At 36.3% G+C, this 22,634-nt stretch overlaps 1 long non-coding RNA gene across 1 annotated transcript in view; it reads right to left on the bottom strand.

Annotated features, from left to right (window-relative positions):
* Positions 1–22,634, bottom strand: part of LOC141554730 (uncharacterized) — a 305,869-nt gene that overhangs the window by 282,834 nt on the left and 401 nt on the right. Inside the window, exon 2 of the long non-coding RNA XR_012485928.1 lies at positions 14,077–14,122. This is a non-coding gene — a long non-coding RNA (uncharacterized LOC141554730). The remainder of the gene's footprint in view (positions 1–14,076; positions 14,123–22,634) is intronic.

Here is a 22,634-nt window from a genome sequence, read left to right on the forward strand (position 1 = left end):
ATTACTTCTGTGGGACTCTATCCACTACTTGGTCTGATTTGTGGCTAAAGCTGAGCTCAAAGGGAAAATGTCAAATAAAATGTTCACTGTCTCCATAAAATACCTTCACTTTAAAAGAGAATAATCCTGTTTCTTTGAACTAGCTGAAAACTGACCTTCCCTCACTCTGAACTGCCTGTAAGAGTCCCAGGACAGGTTGTTCTGACATTCTTTTAACATCATCTCATCATCACAGCCAAAACTAATCACAAGAATATTACCCGTTGACAGGTGCATTTATTCTGTCAATTAAATCAGATGGTTAAATCGAAATGTGCCCCAAATCTCTCTTGTTTGCATTATCCATATTGGCGTTTCTTGGCCGTGGCTCATTGCTGGCTGGAAGTCATCCAGCCCCTGCAGAGTCACTTTGCAATATTGTGCCAGCAAGTTTCCATGCTCAGCAGCAGCCGTTACGACGGGGCCAGAACAGCGCTACAGGACTGACCTGGAATGTTATATTGCTTCACTAAGATTTATTAAAAAATGGAAGGAGGGAGACTTAGATCAATGTTTTTGGAATGGATGAGGATATATCATCTCATGGCTAAGCACGGGTGACATGTGGGCACTGGAGCAAGGCTGCTAAGGAGAGCGATGGAAAAAGCTGAAGGAAGGAGGCTGAGAGGAAGGATAAAATGAGTCCAACACCTGCCATCTGAAACACTTCAGCAAATGTCTTCTCGATGGAAATGACCAAAGGAAATGTAGTTGCCTAAAAGATCCCCTCTTCTGCTTTTTGAATCATTTTCCCTAAATGAAAGGCCGAAGGTTACTGAGTAAAGACAAATGCATATAAACGAAACAGTGCAGCTACAATTCTGTCAAACCATTTTCTAGAATTCAGTCACTGGCCACATCCCCAAACAGTGAGTGAGTTTACATAACATCCTGGCCACAATAACCGATCACACTGAGGCCCATCAAGGACAGGCCCAGGATTTTGATCCCAGATGTACCAAAGATGCGCCAGGGTATTTTGGCTCAGATGTCAAATTTCCTAGCTTTTGGTAGTTGGTGTCACAGCCTGAGGCTTGCTTTATTTATTATTTTTTTAGCTGACATTTACATAGTACTTTAAAATGCACACTAGCATTATCTCATCTGATCCTCTCAACAACCCTAGGAAGGAGGTTGTTATTATCACTATTTTACAGATGAGCAAAAGGAGGCTCAGAGCAATTAAATGACTTTCCAACTGTCAAACAGCTAGTTTCTGAGTTCAACTGAGATCTTTCTAACTCCAAAGTCAGTATTCTATCCACACTATTTTTTTAAACCCAAAGCCCTCTCTTCTGGGCCCTCTTCTCTTTATTCTTTGTTATACCTCTTGACGATATCATTATCTCTCTTGGATTTGATGATCATATCTTTGCCGATGATTTCCATATATCCAGTCTTCATCTCTCCTCTGAACTCCAATGTAGTATTATCTCATCTTTATCAGGCTTTTCCACAGGTATCCCAAAACTGGTCCAAAAGGGAAATCATATTTCTTCCAGAACTTATTCCCCCTTCCAAACTTCTTATCCATTTAGGGTATAGTGCCACCATTTTCTCAGACACCTAGATTTGGAACACGTGGGGCAGCTTTCCCCTTCAATCCCAAATGCTTGCCTAAAATATCTGTTGGTATACTCATTGGTCATCTACTTCCACAAAAGGAAAAAATAAAAATAATAGTAATTCTTTCAATAGGGTGTGCCTGCAATCTCTAGGCAGTATAGTCAATACCTATATCCAATCAGGTGCTAAATATTAATGATCCCACTTTCATTTCTCTTGAATCTTCTTTCCTCCATTCACCAGCATCTGTCTCCATTCAGAACATCATCACTTACTTATATAATCTGGACTATTATAATAGCTTCTTAATTGTTGTTACTAACTTTAACCTCTTCCTCTTAGTCTTTAATAGTTCCCTATTACCTCTAGGGAAAAAAAATATAACATTTTCACCCAGACATTCAAAACCCTCCACTATATGGCTCTCTTATTTTCATATTGCTCATATCATTGTTTGATCCAGTAAAATTCACCTTCTAGCTATTTCCCACATTCTATCTTATACTTCTATACTTTGGGAATATAGTCCTTCTTGTCAGGAAGGCACTCACGCTTCATTTTTACAGTTCTTAAAAGAATAGTTGAGCTGCTTCTTCCTACCTGAGACCTTTAGTGCTGTCCTCCACCTCATCAAAGACATATTTATTGGCACTCTTCTGTTAAAATGACTATTACTTAAATATAATATATATGTACAATATCTTCCCAGTGGAATATAAACCCTTTTAGGACAGGAGCTATTTTGCTTTTGTATTTGTGCGTCCAGCATCTAGCATACTTTTACACATAATGGGTACTTAATAAATGCTTACTGAACTGAACTTATGGCAATGCTGTATTTCTTTAGATATCTTCCTAGATAATAAAACAGATAATAAAGGCCCAGCCAACAGTTAAGCAAACCACACCTGTGTCAGCACCACTACTTCACATGCACACAAGGCAAGTATGGGACTATGAATACTGAGCACTGCCTTAATGATGCTTATTAAGTGACATCTGAAAAATAAAGGAATCTAAATGAAAGACAAACAGAAAAATACAAAATTGAAATGGAGAGGTCACAAGGCAAAAAAATTCCTCAAGTGAACACAAGTTGAAATGATAATGCAATCATGGAAACACTGAAGTATACAAAATCATCTAAGTGGACATTTGTACATTTCTCTAAACTTGCCTTCTGCTTACCTGAAAGCATAGAATGATCTCTTTCTTATATTTACAAAATGCACATGTTGTTAGCTGCTTCCTTTCTATGCAACCAACTAACATAGTCAATTCTTAGGCACTTTGAGGAGGAAGGACAAAAATAAAGAACCCAACTAAGTTATCTACCTGGGAAAGGGCTAAGGAAAGGATCAAAATAAATTATCTGCCTATGGGTAAGGGGAAGGGCCAACATATCTTATATATCAATAGCGAACTGAAGATTGGAGTCCACATAAGTTTTCTGCCCTTGGCTAAATCCAGAGGGAGAGATGTTTCAGAAAGCTTTCATTTTTGAAACATGGGATAAGGTTTTCTCTACTCAACTCCCATTGAATTTAATGATTCAAGCCCTATGTACCACTTTAAGACTTTAGGGCTATGATTTATCTAAAAGAACAGTCACGGTCAATTGGGTAAATTCCTATTTTGATCAATTTGCAACACAATGTATTTTATGCACCTGAGATGAGGTGTTTCAAATTATTCTGTACAACTTTATTTAAGCACTTTTTAACACATATAGTCTATGCCCAGGAGATGATTTGGTCTCCAGTTAGGTTAATTAGCATTTAGGGCATGTATTGCATATAATAGAATTGTGTATTAAAAATCCTGAGGAAAAAAAATATGTTACCAATCAAGCACATTAACTATTTGAAGAATTTAATAACTAATAATTCTGAAATTTTACCATTTGGCAAGGCCAGTTCTCTCCTCAGAATGGCAGGAACGGGAGAGAAATTCTGTAGTATTGAGTACAGAGCAGATTAAGCTCACAGTTTAAGTGACTTGTCCAAAAGATCAAAATCAAAAATCAAGATGGATCTCATAGAATCTAAGCTCTAGGCCTTTTGAGTTTGAAATGAAGAAAGTAATTCTGGGGACTTAAGAACCTCAAATGTAAGAATACAAAATTTTATGACAAATTTCCCAGATTACTCTATCTGGGATAGATAGATAGGGTGCTGATAATTCCAACATTGTCTTTCCTTCATGACTATTCATGACCCTTTTCTACCACAAATGTCCACACTTCGATAAGATTATTGATGGAGAAAGATTTTCTCTCAATTAATCTCAAGTCTTTTCATATATGTGTTTTGTTTCCCAACCAAATTGTAGGTCTTTTGAGGACAGAGCTCATATCTTGTAGTTCTCTTGCATTTCCCAAGTACCCTGCACAGTAGAACAGTACTAGAATTATTAAAGTCATCCAAAAAATATATGAGTTGAGATCAACATAAATTGGTGATTCAATTTTTTAAGATTTAATTTCCTTTAAAAGGAAAATGGGCCTTATCCTATGGTCATATGCCAATAAAGAAGAAAAGTAGTTGAGATCAATGACCCTTTGCCTAATAAATCTTTTCCTCTTCTTAATCATTAATCTCTAATTTTAAACATTTTATTCTACCTCTTACAATTGAGAGTTGACATCTGAGTATGACCCAATTCATAAGTTTTTTATTTTGGCCTTAGGACACATCTAGTTTGAAGAACCATGGGAAAATCAGATTTGTTCTATAGCTGTTCAGGATCTGGCCTACAGTAGACAATTCAATCAAAGACAGTCTTTGAATAGAGATAAATCTCACAAAGTGGTCGCCAGAGCTGACCCATTTTCAATAGGCCTATAGAAACCTTTGGACCAATAATGAATTGTGTTAATTTGACCTCAATGGAGCATCTCTTTCAATATTATTCTAGTTTGGATTTATCCTGGAACCAAACCAATCTGAAGAGAACATGAAGAACTAGAGAGTGGGTATCTGGAAAATAGCCATTCATCTTGCTGGATTCCATGACACAGCAAACTGCTTCTTCTGGTAGAATCTTAACACTGTCATTTGGCTCCTTCATTGGGGGAAAGACAGGTGCTAAATTTTCATTCTGACCTCTAGTTGTCAAGACAGTTTTAATAAAAGCAAAAATTAACAGAATAAATTCTGGACTACCTGTGCTCCCTAGGGCTTGGCATGTGGCTAAGCATACATACTCACCCAACAGATCCACCTTTCCAAATGAATGGCCTGACTCCAGAAAACATGAATCTTAGAAGGTTGCCTGGCCTGCCAGCTGCCTCATTTTTAGCACAATGATTTAATGTATTTTAAATAAATGTAACATAAGGAAAAAAAATGCTTTGTACAAATTGGTCATCTGTTGTTTTTCTGGCTGGCACCATGATTTATGTAATATATCACTAGAACGACATCTCTCTATCTGGCTCTTGGATAACAAAGTACATATGGAAGCTTCTCTATAGCACTTTAACTCCCTGATGACTACAAAAGGTCCTGCTAAGAATTCATTCTTCAAGTAGCATTTTTAAAAAAATGTTAAAGAGGCAATCATACATTTAAAAGCATTATATGTATATGTGTGTGTATATATATATATATATACACACACACACACACACACACACACACACACACACACATATATATATATATATATATATATATATATATATATATACTCAATGTATTGCAATAGAAAAAGCAATTTTAAATGCTCATTATGTGACAGTCATTGTGCACTGTGTCCTGGGTCTACAAAAACAAAAATGAAATAGCCCTTGTCCTCAAGATATGTACATTCTAATATATACATATATATATATATATATATATATATATATATATATATATATATATATATATATATATATATATATATATATATATATATATATATATATATCCACACACACATATATATATGCACATAGACACACATATATACATAAACAATATATGTACATATACATTATATATACATACTCATACACATTGTGTATACACACAAATATTTTTTTGATTCCTTAATATCTCCATCTTTGCAGATTGCAACTCCTCTCTAACTTTACAAATGGTCATCAAGAATTGTTTTGTTTTGACATCATTCTGTGAAAATGGGTCTCTCTGAACTCACCCAGGCTGGTCCTCATTGAGTGGTGACTAATCCAGCAGTAGTCCTGTATTTGAAGCACTTCCATATTAGTAGAACAGCCAAGAATTTTACTCTACAGGCCCAGCTTTCAAAAATCCAGCCAAATTTCCAGGATATATGTAGGCATTGCCCTAAGACTTTGGTGAAGAGTATTATATATGTGAATAGCTAAATAGATAGATGAATTTATGTTTATATATATGTATATATACATATATTTATGTATATGCATATGCTTGTATAAGCCTATACTTATATATAGATACATACATATATGTATGTATATGCATATAGTTATACATACATATATGTGTATATGTAAATATGCATATATATGTATATACACATGTTTGTATATATCTTTCTTCAGTTCCTATTTCCTATGCTCAACATCCCATAATGCTATATTCTAATCAAAGAATTTTGGCTCTTCCCATGTTCAGAACACTACCATTCAACACTTGTATTACCCTCATTCAAACATAAGTCTGTACTAGAACCTGTTAATTTTTTCATTTGGTCTGTATTGACTTTAATAAGAGATTGCAAAGTAGTTAAATTTTCTTTCATTCTGTTTCCTATTTTTCCTCCATGAGACAAGAAAAAATGTTCCTCAATTTCCTTACTTTTTATTGGTATGATGTATTTCCTGTATATATACTGAAAATGGAAGTTTCAGTTTTTGAATAAAGTTCTCTATTCCTCTGCCACTAATGATGTGGTACATAATCAAGTAGCCCTGGTGCCTTAAATGAACCTAGGATGAAGTACAGTAGAGTAACATATAGCAAGAAGCAGACTTTTTTAGGTTCTCCACAGAGGGACTGCAGCTTTCTAATTAATCCCTTAGGAACAACATGGCGGATTTGTTTTATACCTTGCTTATAATGATTGTGTCTAGTCTGGTTAACTTCATTGATCAAAGAATGGTGCTAATGAGAAAAAGGTCATAAATCGGATTTCTTTAGAGGTCAACTAGCAGCCGTGCAGAGAAAAACTCACCCTATTTTCAGTCAACCATTCTGAAAATGTATGCTATTGGTCACCACTGAAAGTGTAAGTGGTTAAAAGAAACCCATCCCTACTTCAAGACTTACTTGTAATAGATGAGTAAATGGAAGGAGTAATAACATGTTATAGCAGAAGAAGTCCTTAACTGGGGAGTCAGAAGGCATGTCACTAACTAGAATCAGGGGTCCACAACACCTTTATATTTGAAATTCTCATGATGACTAAGGACCTCTTCTCAAAGCAATATTATTAAATGGATATAATTGATAGGATAACAAATTCAACCAACTACATGGAAATAGAGTTAAGAAAGTATTTTTAAAAGTTGATGCACCCCCAGGTTAAGAATTTTGAACTAGATATCCCAGAAGTCACTAGCTCTGTGTCCTAGTTTCCTAACCCAGTCAGTTAGAGGTTTAAACTAGATCATTTCTGAAACCATTTGTTTCATAATTCTAGTATTCTGTCCAATGAAAATAAGAATTCTATCAGAAAATGCTAAGGCACATCATGTTTTCCCTTTGAAATCTTACAATGGAATTATTTATGTAACAAAAATAACTCTTAAGGGTGATTTTTTTCATTATGAGAATAAGTTTACTTTCTTCTTCTTCTTGTCTCCAAATTTTCTCCTTTATGTTGACAATATTCCATATCTCCTGGACAATGGATCAGTTCTGTCAATATATTTCAATCCCAAACATATTCCATAGCCAAATTAGTTTTGGTAAACACTGAACCAGATGATTTTTAAGATTCCTTCCAACTCTAAAATTCTGTGATTCTGAGAAACAGCATGATATAGTGGGTAGAGGGCCAAGTTTGGAGTCAGAAAAGCTTTGGTTTTAGGCTTTTACAGGGTGAGTCACTCAACTTCTCAGCGTTCCTAAGCAACTCTCTTAACACCATGTTAGAGTGGCTCATCTGCATTAGAGGAAGGAGTTTTCATACTAGGAGTTCAATGCAGGATGAAATCACAAGTGTGGAAGCCTCTTATCCCCACACACAAAAAAATAAATAAATAAAACAAAACCTATGAATCTCTAATCTGTGTATAGAGAGGATTTCATAATGCTTTTTAGAAGTAGGAGAATAAGAGGAAAATCAGCATGGCTACTCTCTGTCATTTAAAAATATCCTGATTATTTAACAATGATACAGAGTTCCCAGATTAAATCCCTTTCATTGTCATCCTTGACCATGAGGTAACAAACTGAAACTCGTACTACAGATCAGGAGCATCCCTTTATGATCCTTCAATTTACAGGAACTTGTGCCAATTGGCATACATCAAGTTCAAACCTGTAACTTTCACCTCACATGTAAGCAAAAAGCTTTAAGAATCAGGAATCTACATCACTGATGGTAAATTAAACTGAAAAGATTTTTTTTCAAAAAATATTTTACACACCTCATTGAGTTGCCAGGGAAGGATTCTAAAATAAGCTTGCTGTCATTTTTGTTATTGTTGCTATAAATTCCCACAAATCAGCCCAAAAAAGCCAAATACCAGTTAAAGCAGAGCATTTCATCTCGCTTATAAATAAATGGTAGACTCACTACCTACCTGGAGTACCCATCTGTACTCTAAATTATTTGAAGTGCAATATTGTCTACAAAGTATGGAGACACTGGATTATATGTTAGGGGTTTGGCTTTATATTTGTTTGTTTTTTGTTGTTTTGTTTTTATTTTTTAAAGCAGTTTGTTTTTTATGAAATAGCATCAAAAATACTCTTATTTTCATTTATTTCTGATCCTCCTAATTTAGCAATAGAGCTAATTCCCATTTAGGGTAATATGGTATGGGACAACAATGCAGCAATATTAAGTAAGAAAGCCATATGTTTCTTGCTCCTACCATACTGTTTGTGACTGCCCCTCAGCCCTGATGGATTAGCTCTTTCATCAATTAGGCCAGCAGGGATGGAATGCCTTTTACAGGTATTTGGTTAAGATCATGCAAAAAACGCCAATTTTTTTGAGGAGAGTCAGGCTGTCTAATACATGCAGAAATAGCTACTTGCTTTCACTTAAGATGCAATCCGCAGAGGGCTGCTGCAGACTCTTAATTTATAGTATTATCTTTATATATCATAATAAGTGACTGCCTGCCCCCAGATAGCTGACACAGTGCCCAGAATATTCAGAGCTGTCTCGTTTTGATCATCTTACAGTTTGTCTAGGAAAGTATTAGAAGCAAACTGATTACAGGGCTATATTGTGACCAAAAATGAAAATATACTTCATCAAACAGGCTTCTCCACGTTAAATTCTAAGAAAGGGCACACGCCCCAGTGCAGAGGTTAGAAAGTAATGAATCTTTAAATACATTCCCACACAAAGCTCCTTTTGCAAGCTGCCATTCTATTCTCCTCTGATTTGCTGATTTTTTTTTTTTTTTTATCTAGTCCAAGGCTCCGCAGAAATCGGTAAGAATGTATGTAAAGCAAAGAAGCCCATCAACTAAGTGGAAGGTTAAGCATGAGCACTGCCGACTCCCATCATTTGAAATGATATTATCACGGTTTTTCCCTGAGCTTGAGAGAATCTTCTTCCACTTACTCATTTGCTGCCCAAATTAAAGTGGAGGTGCGCAGGGTCTCAAGGAGGAAATCGAACAAGAGGGAAAGTATAAAAACAATGCAAGTGGAGAAACATGAGGTTTATATTTTTATGCTAATGGGTTGGTAAGAAAAGGGTTCCATTTGGGGAGTAATAAAAATGGAGGGGGGAGGAATGTGCAAACAGAACTCTGCTTTTTTGAACAGAGACTTTCTATGCAGATGGAGGATTTAAAAGAAGTAAAATGATAACCACATAGTCAAGAGACTAGAAAAGAGACCTTGATGTTTGATAGTTGTAATAACCTACAGAGTGCTCTAATGGCTTAGGGATCAGGTGCGGAACTATGGCAATAACAAGAGCTGAATAATTATCTCCACCATATCTGTATAACCAAAGTCCCAGAGTATGAACTATATAAGGAGGCTTCTGCTGCCTCTCCAAGATTTCCTGAAATGTTAAATCACTGATTTGGGAGCACTTCCAGCATTAGTACTGCCCAGTTAGAAAGAAATAAAGCCCAGAATTCTCCAGTGGCAGTTCTAATGTCTTTGTTAATTATGAATTATGGGTAAACATGCAGACTCACAGAGGTCATGGCTGTCAGCAACAATAGTTTTCAAGAAGGATTTTTATGAGGGTCTTTTTCACTCCCCTATAATGTCCTTTTTATATACATAAACAGTGCCAGGCATACAAAAAAATGGTGTTTGTTTTGTAAGGGCGGTGTATTTATTTTCCCCCCTTTCTCCTCCATCCCCTCCCCTCTTGTAGAGGCATGCATCCACAGCCAAAGAGACCAGGTTCATAACTAGAGTTCTCCTCTGTGGCTAACAACAGCTGCACCATTCCAAGGACTAGGCAGAGTCACTGGGGCTGAGGCTAGGTTAATGATCAGACACTCAGAAAACCACTACTTTCTTGTTAGCAGAATAAGCGGCCAGCCGGGCATCCCATAGGCGGGTAGTCACCTTTCACATACAATGGAAAAACAAAAGCTGCATACGGTATGCTTGATTAACCTCACTTAAATGGCAACGCTGATCTCAAATCTGTCCCAAGAGTGTATATAAACAGGATTAAAATTATATTACGTGTGGATCCTGCCCAACAAAAGCAACTGGCACAAAATCATTTTAATTAGGTGGTAGCGGCTGTAACTCATTCAACTTTGGCATTAATTTGTCTTGTCCCATCAAAGAACTTCGGGGACTTTCCATAAGATAGAGTAGGATAAAGAAGCTGTTCAGTGGGTAGTAAATCAGGTCTGGGCCTCTGCTCTGCATAATGTGTTGGCGTGTTGACAGGGGGTTATATAGTACAACCATTTCAAAATTTGATCAGAACATCCAGGATTGCTGGGCATAACCTCTTCCAGGTGGACATTGTAGCTGGGGAAAAAGTTTGGGGAATTCATGCTTTCAAGCTGTGTTGATGGAGTCAAAAAAGCAGGCTAAAATCCTGATTCAGAGTGACCTTCTGTGACCTTGGACAAATAATTGCACCTCTCTGGGTTTTGGTTCCCTCATCTGTGAAATGAAAGGATTTAGACTACATGATTTCTGAGGTCCCTTGCAGCTCTAAATTCTGTGAGCTATCATGGCTTAATTTGTACAAATGTGCTCAAGTCATAAGCTTTTTTAAAAAGGCACCCAAAGAAACTAAAATGTCGACTCTATAGATTTGTGAAGGCAAGACTCCTTTTTCTGTTGTCTTTCCTGACTAATTTCCCTCCTTTGTTTCCATTTTAAAGTATTTTTTGTTTTTGTTTTTCCCCTCCACAGATCTCAGGGGTTTCTTTCCACAAGTTTTGAAAGGTTTCTAGTTCTGGGAAGATTTTCTCTTCCAACTTCCAATTTTCCTTTTGAAAAATGGATAAGGGGTGGCTTTCCCTAATTGAGCAGCAGGAGCCTACTTAACATTGGCTAATTCTGAGCATTACTAAGCCCTCCCAAACTAATACACAGCAATGAAACAGTCATTTGAACTGTATAGGAAATAAATATGAATGAGGAAGTCAAAAATGTACAAAGCATATGTGGAAATAAGATATATCTACAATATCCATGCCATATTCTTCTTTTTATTCAAGTGTATTCAGGGTTTTTCTCATTTAAAAGCAACTTCCTAATTTTCATACATGTTGACTAACAAAATTAATTTAGAAGGACACTCTTTGTTGACTGTCAATATAAGAGTCATCTTGCCAACGAAGGGCAAAAGAAAAGGCAGCTTACAGCTTTGCTTTAAGCTGTTCTTTTCATGCAACTGTATGGGTCATTGAGGCCTCCCTTTTCTAATAGTTCTTGCGTGGGCTTGAACAGGCCACTTTCATCAAAACGATCTACTCTTCAGGATATTTCATTCACCCTATAAACCTGCACTTTTCTTTTCCTTACTAATTAATCAGAGTCTGTGAGAATCTCTACATCTGCCTTTTCTACTCCCAAAATTAAGCTTGTTCAATGCCATAATGTTGATAACACTACTTTCAAAGCCAGGAATGTCTGGAAATACCCAACTTTGCCCTCAAAAGTACATATGTTTCTTGTGTGGGGATTAATAATTAAGTCAAAAGTATTTATAATCACTGAAATCCCTCATGTTTTCCTATTTGGGGCAATCCCACTATATAGTTTAATTACTAAAGGATAAGAGTAGTACTTGTTTAAAAAATAAATATGTAAAGAATTCCAAACTAAAATCCATGACCTTTGAACAAGATGATTGGGTGAGGACATTGAAATTTGTGTTGCATTATTTCTGACTTTCACATATTTCCATATTACTTACCCAAATTTAGCACTGACAACAAAGAGTTAGTCAATCAGTGCAGTAACATATCAGGGTCATGGGTAATCACTTGAAGAACCCTTTAAGTAGCAGTTACCCTGATTTAGAAGAAACAATTAAAGAAACTAAATGAAAAAACTGAAATAGAAAAGAAAATGAGTGAATAAAGAAAGAAATACAAAGTTCAAATTACATGTGAAAATCTAGAGAGAAATTCACAAAATGAGGTAGAAGAAATGGAGTTCAGATGTTCTCAGAAGTTTCCAATATGAGAAAAGTACAGGTTGGTGAAGAATGGATTTTGACTATTCATCTGGCAGAGTGGAAAAGTTAACTGGATAATGTGTAAATAAATTTATATCTGTGTATTGTATACCACTTCACTTTATAAAGGTTATATCTTCAGTAAAAAATCTGGATATATATGAATCCAATAAAAAAAAAAAGAAATTTATATTCTAGTGCTGATTCTGCTAGTAACTAGCTTCGTAGTTGACTAGATAGCTCCCCTTTCTGGAGTCCCTGGGGTCTTTCTAATGCCTGGTACCATCTTAGTATATAGAAGCTTCATAGAATTATAGGAGCATTGATTTATGCTTGAAAAGAAATGTTGAGACTTTGGAGTTTGTTTGTTGAAACAAATTCTTATAGTTTCAGTTAATAACCCAAGCAGGTCTTTTAAGAACAAAATCATTTGAATAGGCTTTTCATGCTAAGTCTTGTCATATTCAAATCACTTTGTTGGCCGGTACTGGGGCCAGGCCTTAGTTTTTGTGAGGGAAACTGATTGAGTCATTCAAACTACCCCTTGAATCAAACCCCTATCCCATTCCCTCTTCATTCTCCTTTTCACTTTTGCCTTTCAGACTTGCCTGAATGTATTCCAAGGGTCCCTTGCCATGACAACACCTGCAGATGAAGTCAGAGCTCATCACTACAGGCTTTGCCAGTGTTGAAGAGGCAACTAATCACTGTACAAGTAGAGTAGTGCTGTCTCCAAGATACCCATGAACAGTTTGCAAACGTGGGTGTCCCTGAAGCACCCACTTCTCACAGGTGTTTAATCTGCTTATCTAAAAACTGGAAATGGAGAGGAAGAAAAAGAGGTTTTTTCCCCTACTGTTTGCATCTCATCACCATCTTCCCTACACTGATTCACACATAGCTAGAAACCTTTATTAACAGTCACAAGGTGTCAACTTTACTTGTGCAATATTTCATTTATGATGTGGAAACCCAAACAGTAGGAAAGTTGCTCTCTAAACCTCTCCAGCTTCACCTCCTATCTCCCAATACTAAATGTGTCAGATACTCCTTATTTTAAGGTGAGATCTACCACTGCCCCCTGGTGAATAAAGTGATAGATAGAATGTTGTGAAATGCCAAGGGGTGTATGACATCCCCACCATCTTGGGTCACTGCCAATCATCCTTCAGTTTGGAAAAGACATCTCCTCCAGAGATGTTTTCAATCAAACCAAATCTGCCTCTTGTTCTTGCTTTCAACAAAAATAGAACAAGCCTAATGTTGCTATCTTTCCATTCAGACCCTTAAAGTACTACTTGAACCATACCTTGGAGCCAAGGGCCACTTTCCTCTCCATTATATAGATGGACAAATAGGCACAAAGGAGGCAAGAGACTGACCTCTTGTTTGTTGACTCACGAATCAATAGCAAAGCTGGAATTAGCCCTGGAGAGCCTTGGTATTCCAGGGATCCTTTCTTCCAGTCTCTTTTTAGTGGTGATTATTCCACAAAGTTTTAAACACCTCAGGAGGTCAAGGAGAACATATGTGGTGAAAAATTATTGTTACTGACTGAGATTAGCTGCAGAATGTTAAGTGTGATTTAGACCTCAGGCTATCTTGCATTTTCTTTTCTTTAACAAATATTCGTGTATTTTTCTTAAAAGTTTACAAAAAGATGGGCTCACTTACCATTGTGGCTTAGGGTTGGACAGTCATAGGGTCAAAGCTTCAGTTCCTGAAATCAAAAAGAAAAGTAAAAATCACAAATGTCCAATTGTTCTGCATTCAGAAAGTCTTTTCTCCCAGGAATGCAGCCGTCAACTACATTAAAGCCATGTCTTCACCAAATGTCAACTCAGCTCAGTGGAATAAATTTCTGCATAGGGGATTTTTTAAAAAGTGGGGGGGAAAGGGGCACATGGCAGATTTAGCACTTTCCATTCAGTATCATTGATTACCTAGAGGCTCTGGACTGGGAGCCATTTTTCCCCAATCATCATGTAACTCCTAGACCATGCAGAATCAGTCTGTCTACATTCTGATTTTCCTAAGAAACAATCTCTGCCCAAGTAGCAATGACTATCACTTTCTGTGATCAGGAACAGAGACCTTATTAGCTTTTCCCTGTTCCCAAATCTACATTATATGATTCACAGTTTCACCTATCAAATTTTGAGATCTCTCCTTTCTATCTTTATTTACAGCTCTTTCTTTACACTTTTTTTTATTCCCAAATAAGTTAAGGAATACACACACATATATGTGTGTGTGATCGAGAGAAACACAGCTTGTTCTAGATAATTTGATGTATAGAAGATTGCAGCTGTACTGAATTCCACCTGTTTTGGAGACTACAATTTCAAAACTTTTCAACCTGGGTCTTGTGAATGACACAGAAGCACTTCCTTCCTCACTTCAACACCATCTCCGAGGAAATAGAAAACGATGACCTGACTCCATCAGATATTGCTAAAACCAAGGAAAAAAGGAAAAAGATGAAACAGAGATCTATCTAGAAACTGGGACTGTGAAATGATTCACCAACACATAAGAAAAAATGGCCTGGAATGCTCTTCCTCCTATTGCTTTTTTTTTAGGTCCAAATTAATATGCTTTCTTTTCCAGAAAGCTTTTCCCAAATTCTTTTAATTCTAGTGTCTTCTCACTGTTAATTGTTTTCTATTTATCTTACACATAGGTTGCTTAGTATAAATTTGTTTGCATATTGTATCCCACATTAGATTGCAAACTCTTTAAGGGCAGGAACTATCTTTTGTTTTTCATTATGTCTCCAGAACTTTGTAAAATGTCAGGCACTTAATAGGCATTTAATAAATGTTTATTGACTTCTTTGTAGATTTATTTAAAGAAAAACTGAAATTTAAGATGGTACCATGCACAAAATTCAATTTTCCATGGAACTAGACAAATCAAATCAACAAATATTCATTAGACATTTTATGTGCATGGCATTGAGTAGGACACAGAGTATTATAATTAATCAATAAGCATTTATTTAGCAAAAATCAAGGCAATCTCTGCCTTCTAAGAGTTTGTATTCTATTAATACCAGTCCCCATCTTTAAATTTAATTTTTCATCTCATTCTTAAAATATATTTCTTTTCTATTATACCACAAACAAAACCATCACTGAATCCAAAATTGGAAGATTGGGGCTTATGAATGTCAGCTGCAACATTTCATAAACCTTAATTTTGAGTTCCCTAAAGGCATCATAGCAAAAAACAAAAGCCTAAATTAACACTGTTACAAATAAATATTGTGGTCATGTGGGAATCACATTCATGAAAGAGAGGTTACGATTGGCTACAATTGGAGTTGAATTGGAAGACTTAAGCTTACATCCCAAGTCTTCTACTTACTATCTGTGTGACTTGCGGCAAGTTGCTATGTAGACCTCAATGCTCTCATTTGGAAAATAAGGTTGGTTAGATTAAATTTTCTCCAACAAAATGTAAGTGACTCCGATGGAATAGATGGGTTGTTTTTAGCTTTGTTTTACATTTAAATGTTTTTTGAGTGTGTGCTGAACTGAATTAAAAATTCTTTCTAATTCCAAAATCCTATTAATCTCAACAAAAGATAGAGACAACTCCAAATCAGTATTTGGAGGACATAACAAAGAACCCATTATTTTTGATATTCTGTGCCTAGATTCATAAGGATTTAACTTTAATTGACTCCATTCTTCGCTAGTCTTAATGCCAGATATTCCAGGGGGCTTTTCTTCCCTGACTCAGTAGCTTTCTCATGATGGAAACTTCTTCCATTCTTACCTGCAATTGGTGAGTTCCTCTTAGAATTCCACTTTGAAGAAGCACTTTGGCCAACTATGGGCTCATTACTTTACTCCTCTCCTGCCTCTACTCCTGACTCTATATTTCTCCCCATTTTTCAGCTCCCTTTCCTGCATTATCTTTCGTTATTAGAATATATTCTCCTTGAGGGCAGGAATTGTCTTTTTGTTTGTTTGTTTGTTTGTATCTCTGTTCTCAGCACTTAGTCTAATATAAACAATAAATGTTTGTTGTTTGTATGTTTTTAAGCTTGACTTTCATCCTAAAATAAAATAAATAATGGGGATTATGGCTACTGGGTAAAGGTCAAAAAACTAAACCATAGATAACTAAGACCCAGAAATTAAACATACCTACCAAAGTAGGACAGTAAGAGGTGATGTCAATTGTAACAGGAGAAAGTTTGGACAGGTAATTGGATCCTGAAGGGAACTGGATAGCTGCCAATAGGTAGAAGTCCAGACCAAGAAACAAGGGGTACAAGAGTAAGACTACATTACTAGAAGAACTAGTATGAAAAAGGGTTCTCCCTGAATGATGTTTGGTAGACTGGCAAGTTGTTCAATTTGTCTTAACCTATAGGTAATTTTCTAGCTACCCATCCAAGAGAAACTGGCATACTGAACAGAGCATCAAGATAGGAATTTAAGCTTAGGAAATACATGAAAGAATCAGATATGATAATAGTATTGTACAAGACAAGAGTTTAGTTATTAGACATAAGGTCATAGTAAATCTGTATCAAAATGATGTGATATAGCATGCCTAATATGATGATATATGTGAGTCATTATACCCCCTGTCCAGAAGCCAAAGTTACTTTAGACTGTAACTAAGCCAAGGCCTTGGAAGATTAGGATATTATGATATCTCAGTGTCTTCTTCCTATTGACCAGCATCCTTAGCAAAACTATAGTGCATCGGCATTGGCAACAATCAACAAAATGCTTTAAGCATGTACCAAATCTTTTCTATTTGCATATACTTCATTAGGAGCTAGGTCATATAAAGATAAACTAAGTCTCTGACCTCAAGGAGTTTATATTAAGAGGAAAATCATATGTATACATATAAGTAAGCACAAAATAATATAAAGTAATTTGCATGGTGGAAGTAGAAAGGGACATGGGACTAATATAAAAGGCAATCTGTTAATAATAGAGACCTCAAGAGGGCAAAATGGCAAAAGGGGTGCAGAAAAGTAGGATAGAGGCATTTAAGGGATAAGAGCCAACATTGATGGGCTGAGGAGCATGGAATAGTGATCCAGAGAAGAGAGATTTCACCTGGCAGCCTAGGGATAGCCCAAGCCACAAGGATACTGAGGGTAGATATAAGATAGTATACTATTATGGCCTTCAAGACAGCAAATGTCCTGTTGATTTAATTATCAATCCCTGAAAAAGAAGTTGAAATAGCAAACAGCAACGTTTGTGCCTTTGCCTAATGGTAAGAGTAGAAGTCACTGGAGTTTGGGGGCCCAAATGGTTTCAAAGCTACATGTAGCCAATGTGGTTTCTTTCTCAAATGACCTTTTTAATTAACACTCATATTAGTGTTCATCCTGAGTCACACTGCTCATGATTATCTCTTTTTGATTTAATTGAGTAAGGGGCTAAGAATTCTAGTTAGGTCTTTGACAGAAACATTTTCATTCCTGCCCCCAAAGCACAAAGGGAAATTTCCTTTACAGGAAATGTTGGCTTAAGGACAAAGTATTTTCAAAATTCTCCAGTCTTTTACCCAACACTTCCTTATATATTCTAATAGTAAGGCCCAGTTATTCCCATATCCCAACCTAAGATAACTTCATCTCTTTAGAAGGTATGACATACATAGTAGATTAGGTCTTTTTTAGGGTCACAAAGTATAACTAGAAATGCTACTTTGTACTCATTCCCTTTGAGTCAGAGGTGCTGTCATTGGATAGAAAAGCTGCAGATCATGTGTTATCTGACAAAATAAAGTCCAACCTCTCCCTCCCCCATGTCCACCATGAGAAATGCCCTTTAAATACCAGCTTCATTGACTAGGCAAGAGATAACAGTACTGATTAGAAAACAGCACCAACATTAAGAAGAGAGAATATATCTTATGTCTATTATCTGAACAGTAATTTTCATGTCATCTTCCCCTTATATTATAAACTCTTTAAAAATGGGAACTGGTTTTTTGCCTTTCTTTGTATCTCCAGTGCAAATTTTGGTGCCTGGCACATAGCAGGTGCTTAAATGCTTGTCGATTGATCAAAACTGGATATCTCAATTCTCCAAGTCAATATTGGATCTCAATAAAAATCAATGTAAACTGACTATCCACAATATTATTTCCTTTATCTTACAGGTCTTAGGGCCAAATGATCCCCCTGGTCTACTATAGGGCAACCCCTCAATTCTTTCTACCTAGGAATATCTGAGTTCTTATAATGTAGTAGAAAGTATACTGATCTGAAGTCACAAAACTTGGTTTTGAAGTTCCAATCTTGGTTTTCCTGCCAGTCATGTGACCTTGGACAAATCACTTTGTTCTCAGCTTCCTCATCTTAAAAACAAAAATAGAGATCCATGGTTCCCCATGGAATCTAGGGATAGGTTTCAGAGAGTCTGAGAACTATGATGAGGGAAAAATACATTACTATGTCAATTTAATCAATCTCCTTCATAACTTATATATTATTATCTTTTATGCATTTAAGCATATTATTCTGAGAAAAGTATTCAAAAGCTATGCTAGTTGTTAAAGATGTCTATAATATTGAACAGGTTCTCTTGGCTTAAAGGAAAGAACATTGGACTTGGAGGCAGGAGACTTCAGTTTAAGAAAGATATGTCTCTGACCAGCTGTGTCATTTGGCAAGCTTGTCTTGAAAAAATCAAGATAGAGAACATTTCTGAGCTTCAGTTTCTTTATTTGTAAAAAAAAATGGTGATACTTGCACTAGCTAATTCATTGATTGCACATTATAAACTATAAAGCTTTATATAAAAGCAATTTTTCATCATTTAACAAAAACTTTTATACTGTTTCATAGAGTTGTAGAGATTATATAAATGAAAAATGTTTTGAAATAATAAATATTTTATGGCTGTATTTTATAACAATGTAATTGTCCTTCTTTATAATCTCACATATTTTACTTTATTCATTTAAAAACATTATTTGGAGAAGAGGTCCATAAGCTTTCCCTGATTGTTGCCACAGGATCTATGTTGCATATAACAAATGTTAAGAACCCCTTAAGAATGTTAAGTTTAAAAGAAACCCAAGGTTACTTATAGTTTAAAATCCTAGGATCTTATGGGCTTCCACTTAAAGAAAACACACAGCACATACACTTCAGTTATTAAAGTGGAATAGTATTCTGTTATGCTTAGGGGTGCTTTTCCAATTTTTTTGATTGGGTATATCATATGGAGATCATCAGGGATCGCCTGGTACTCTGTAGGTGGTTAGCTCCTTAGATGAAGATTCATAGCTGAGAGAGACCCCTACAGCCTTTGTAGTACCCAGCTGAAGCTAATCTTGAAAGGCAAAGGGAGCAAATTCTCCATAGGGGGCATTGGAAGACTTACAGAATCCTAGAATGGCCTGAAGGGCCAAGCAGCTGTTGTTTGTGACAATGCCATTGGAGTAGATGGATACTAATGTGATCCAGATGAACCTGAAAAGTGCCCAGGATTCAAGGTGACACTGCCAAAGCTTGGTGACTGCAGCAGATTTGGAGAAGGAATGAAGGAGGGAACCGTCTGGCCGAGCAAATGAACTATGGTCCTTAGGATTCTGCTCAGTTAGACATATCTGGAGGCTGTAAGTGGACATTGTAGGACCTAAACCTCTGATATCCAAATACAAATCTAGGACTTTTGTGAACCAAGAAAGAGTTCTAGATACCAAGAAGAGGAACTTTGGGAAAGCAAAATCTTCTTCCTATTACTAGGTTGCTCTTTGAGGGTGGAGGAAGGAAAGAAAAGAAAAGAAAAAAATTTCTTCTCTGGATATGTAGTGAGTCTAGTAAGAAATCATAAATGGCCAGCCCCAAAGATATAATCCTTTTGAGGAACAACATGATTCCTATATTGAGGCTCAAGAAATAGGACTACAAGTTTAAGTCAGATAGATTCACAGGGAGGAACAAGTAAACTGGGGAAATTTCATCTCCCTACAAAGAAGTCTGGATAGGTGGGTGGAATGTCAGATCTGGCAATAGGCAAGATTTAACAATACAAACAAACAGAGGAGTAGCATCAGGCAAGTGTGGCAACAAGTGGTTGTCCCAGAAGGATAAAATGAATGATATCAAAAGAAGATGGAAGCAAGCAAAAAGTTGGGTGTTAAAAATCATCAAGGTACTTTGCCAAGCTCTGGAGATACAAAAATAGAGACAAAAACATGGTCCTTGTCCCCAAAGAGTGCACATTCAAATGAGAAAGGCAACATGCAAATAAATATGTGTGTGGAGAGAGAGAGAGAGAGAGAGAGAGAGAGAGAGAGAGAGAGAGAGAAACACACAATAGATTGTGATGTCCAAGAGGGTAGGGACAATGCTATACTTCTACTTTGTTTCCCCAGTACCTGGCCTGGAAGAGTCCTTTGCCCCCACTCAGTGCTTAATGACTATTACCATATTTCCATTGAATTTCCTTGCTAAAAATTAGCATCAAGTTGAATGATATGAACACTCAGAAAATGTTGAGATAACAAATGTTAGAGACATTTGGAATGAGTTAACAGACATCATGATACATGGAAAAATAGTGCTAAATTGAAATCAGGAGAAACTAGGTTCAAATCCTGCCCTATATTCATGAGCATGCTACTTTTTCTTTATAAACTTCATTTTCTTTATCTGTTTAAAAAATATGAGGTTTGGACCAGTTGTTCTATAAAGTCCCTCCCATTTCTAAATCTTATGACTTAAGCTTGTTAACCTATGTGCCATGATGTAAAGCCTACCGAGTCACCATGAGCAAGTCACTTAATCTTTTAAAGCTTCAATTTCCTCATTAGGAAAATGAGGGAGTTAAATTCAATGACTTCTAAAATTCTGTCCAACTCCAAATCTATGATCTTATGAGTGGATTCCAGTGCCCTACACCACTGACTGGACCTAAATAGTATTATGGCTCCTAATCTCATCCTCAGATGGGGAAACCTCTCACAAAATAAAACAGCTCATTCCCAACAAACATGTCCAGTACTTATTGCTAGTCCTAGATAAGGACAATCAAATTTACCATCTCCACCACATTAATGATGATGGACAGAAAAGCACAATACACAAGAGCATTTCCTGTATAAGAATGGAAGAGGTAAAAAAATCTTTAACACTCATCAGCCATAATTCCTTTAAATTTCTTCAGGCTAGCTTTCCATCCAGCTTTCCAGTACTCAGAGGTAAATGATAGAAACTGGAGCCTTGGCTCAGTAATTGCTTAATTTTTCATTGCAATACCTCTTCATGGAAGTAAATGGATAGATTTTGCTTTAAAAAAATAAATACTTTTTTCTTTTAGGTTTTTTTTTAAACTGTAATTATTTTTGTGTCAGAAATATAATTGCACTCCATATTGAAAGCTAACCCAGTGGGGAAATAATTTTGCACAATTACCAAAAGTTTTAATAAAAGACTGATAAGTAAAGTTTTGAATTTTTAATGCATTCTGCGGGCGGTTGAGTGCCTTTTGCCAGCTCTGTCACTTATCATTAAAGCAGTGTGAAAGGAAGGACTACCTGTTATACTGGATTTGATTGGCAAAAGTGTAGCCTGACAAATAAAAATGAACAGACAAAAGTGGAAATGAAAAAAAATTAAAAACAGCTTCAGAGTTTCATAGCTAATTTAACATTAATGCCTCCCCTTTACCCACAAAATTCCTTTGTATTTAATATTCCTCCCTTACCCACTTATTAGCCTACCATTGTGAGTGTTAAATTCTTGTATAGAATACAGCAATAATTCATTTCCATAAAAGCACATCCCGTTTCCAGTGCATGCTTTTTGGCTTAATTTGATCAAATTACCCTCGTTTTGTAGAGAAAACATTTTAAAACACATATAACCTCTGCATTTATGTGCAAGCTAAATCCACGGAGTGTAATCTATCTAAGCTTTTTCGTGATGGAAGCATCACAAGGACAATCATGTTCTCTTGCAAGTTGCAAGAGAAACTGCTTCAAGGCAACATTTGGAAGTGCTCCCTACTGGTGTCACATCTAATGTGTTTACCTTGGATTTTGAAAGACTCCAAGCCCCCCCACTAAATACCCTTTCAACTTCTCAAAGCTAAGTCAAATGAGTGTTAATCGACTGTGTCCCATTGCATTGTCCTCAAGACAGGGAAGATTTGGGGCTCGAGACTCCATCCCGGCTACCCTACTCAAACTGGCATGGGAAATCTCAGGACAAACATGAAATTGTCACTAGGTTT

The sequence above is a fragment of the Sminthopsis crassicaudata genome, chromosome 2 (genome assembly GCF_048593235.1).
Source record: "Sminthopsis crassicaudata isolate SCR6 chromosome 2, ASM4859323v1, whole genome shotgun sequence".
NCBI lineage: Eukaryota > Metazoa > Chordata > Mammalia > Dasyuromorphia > Dasyuridae > Sminthopsis > Sminthopsis crassicaudata.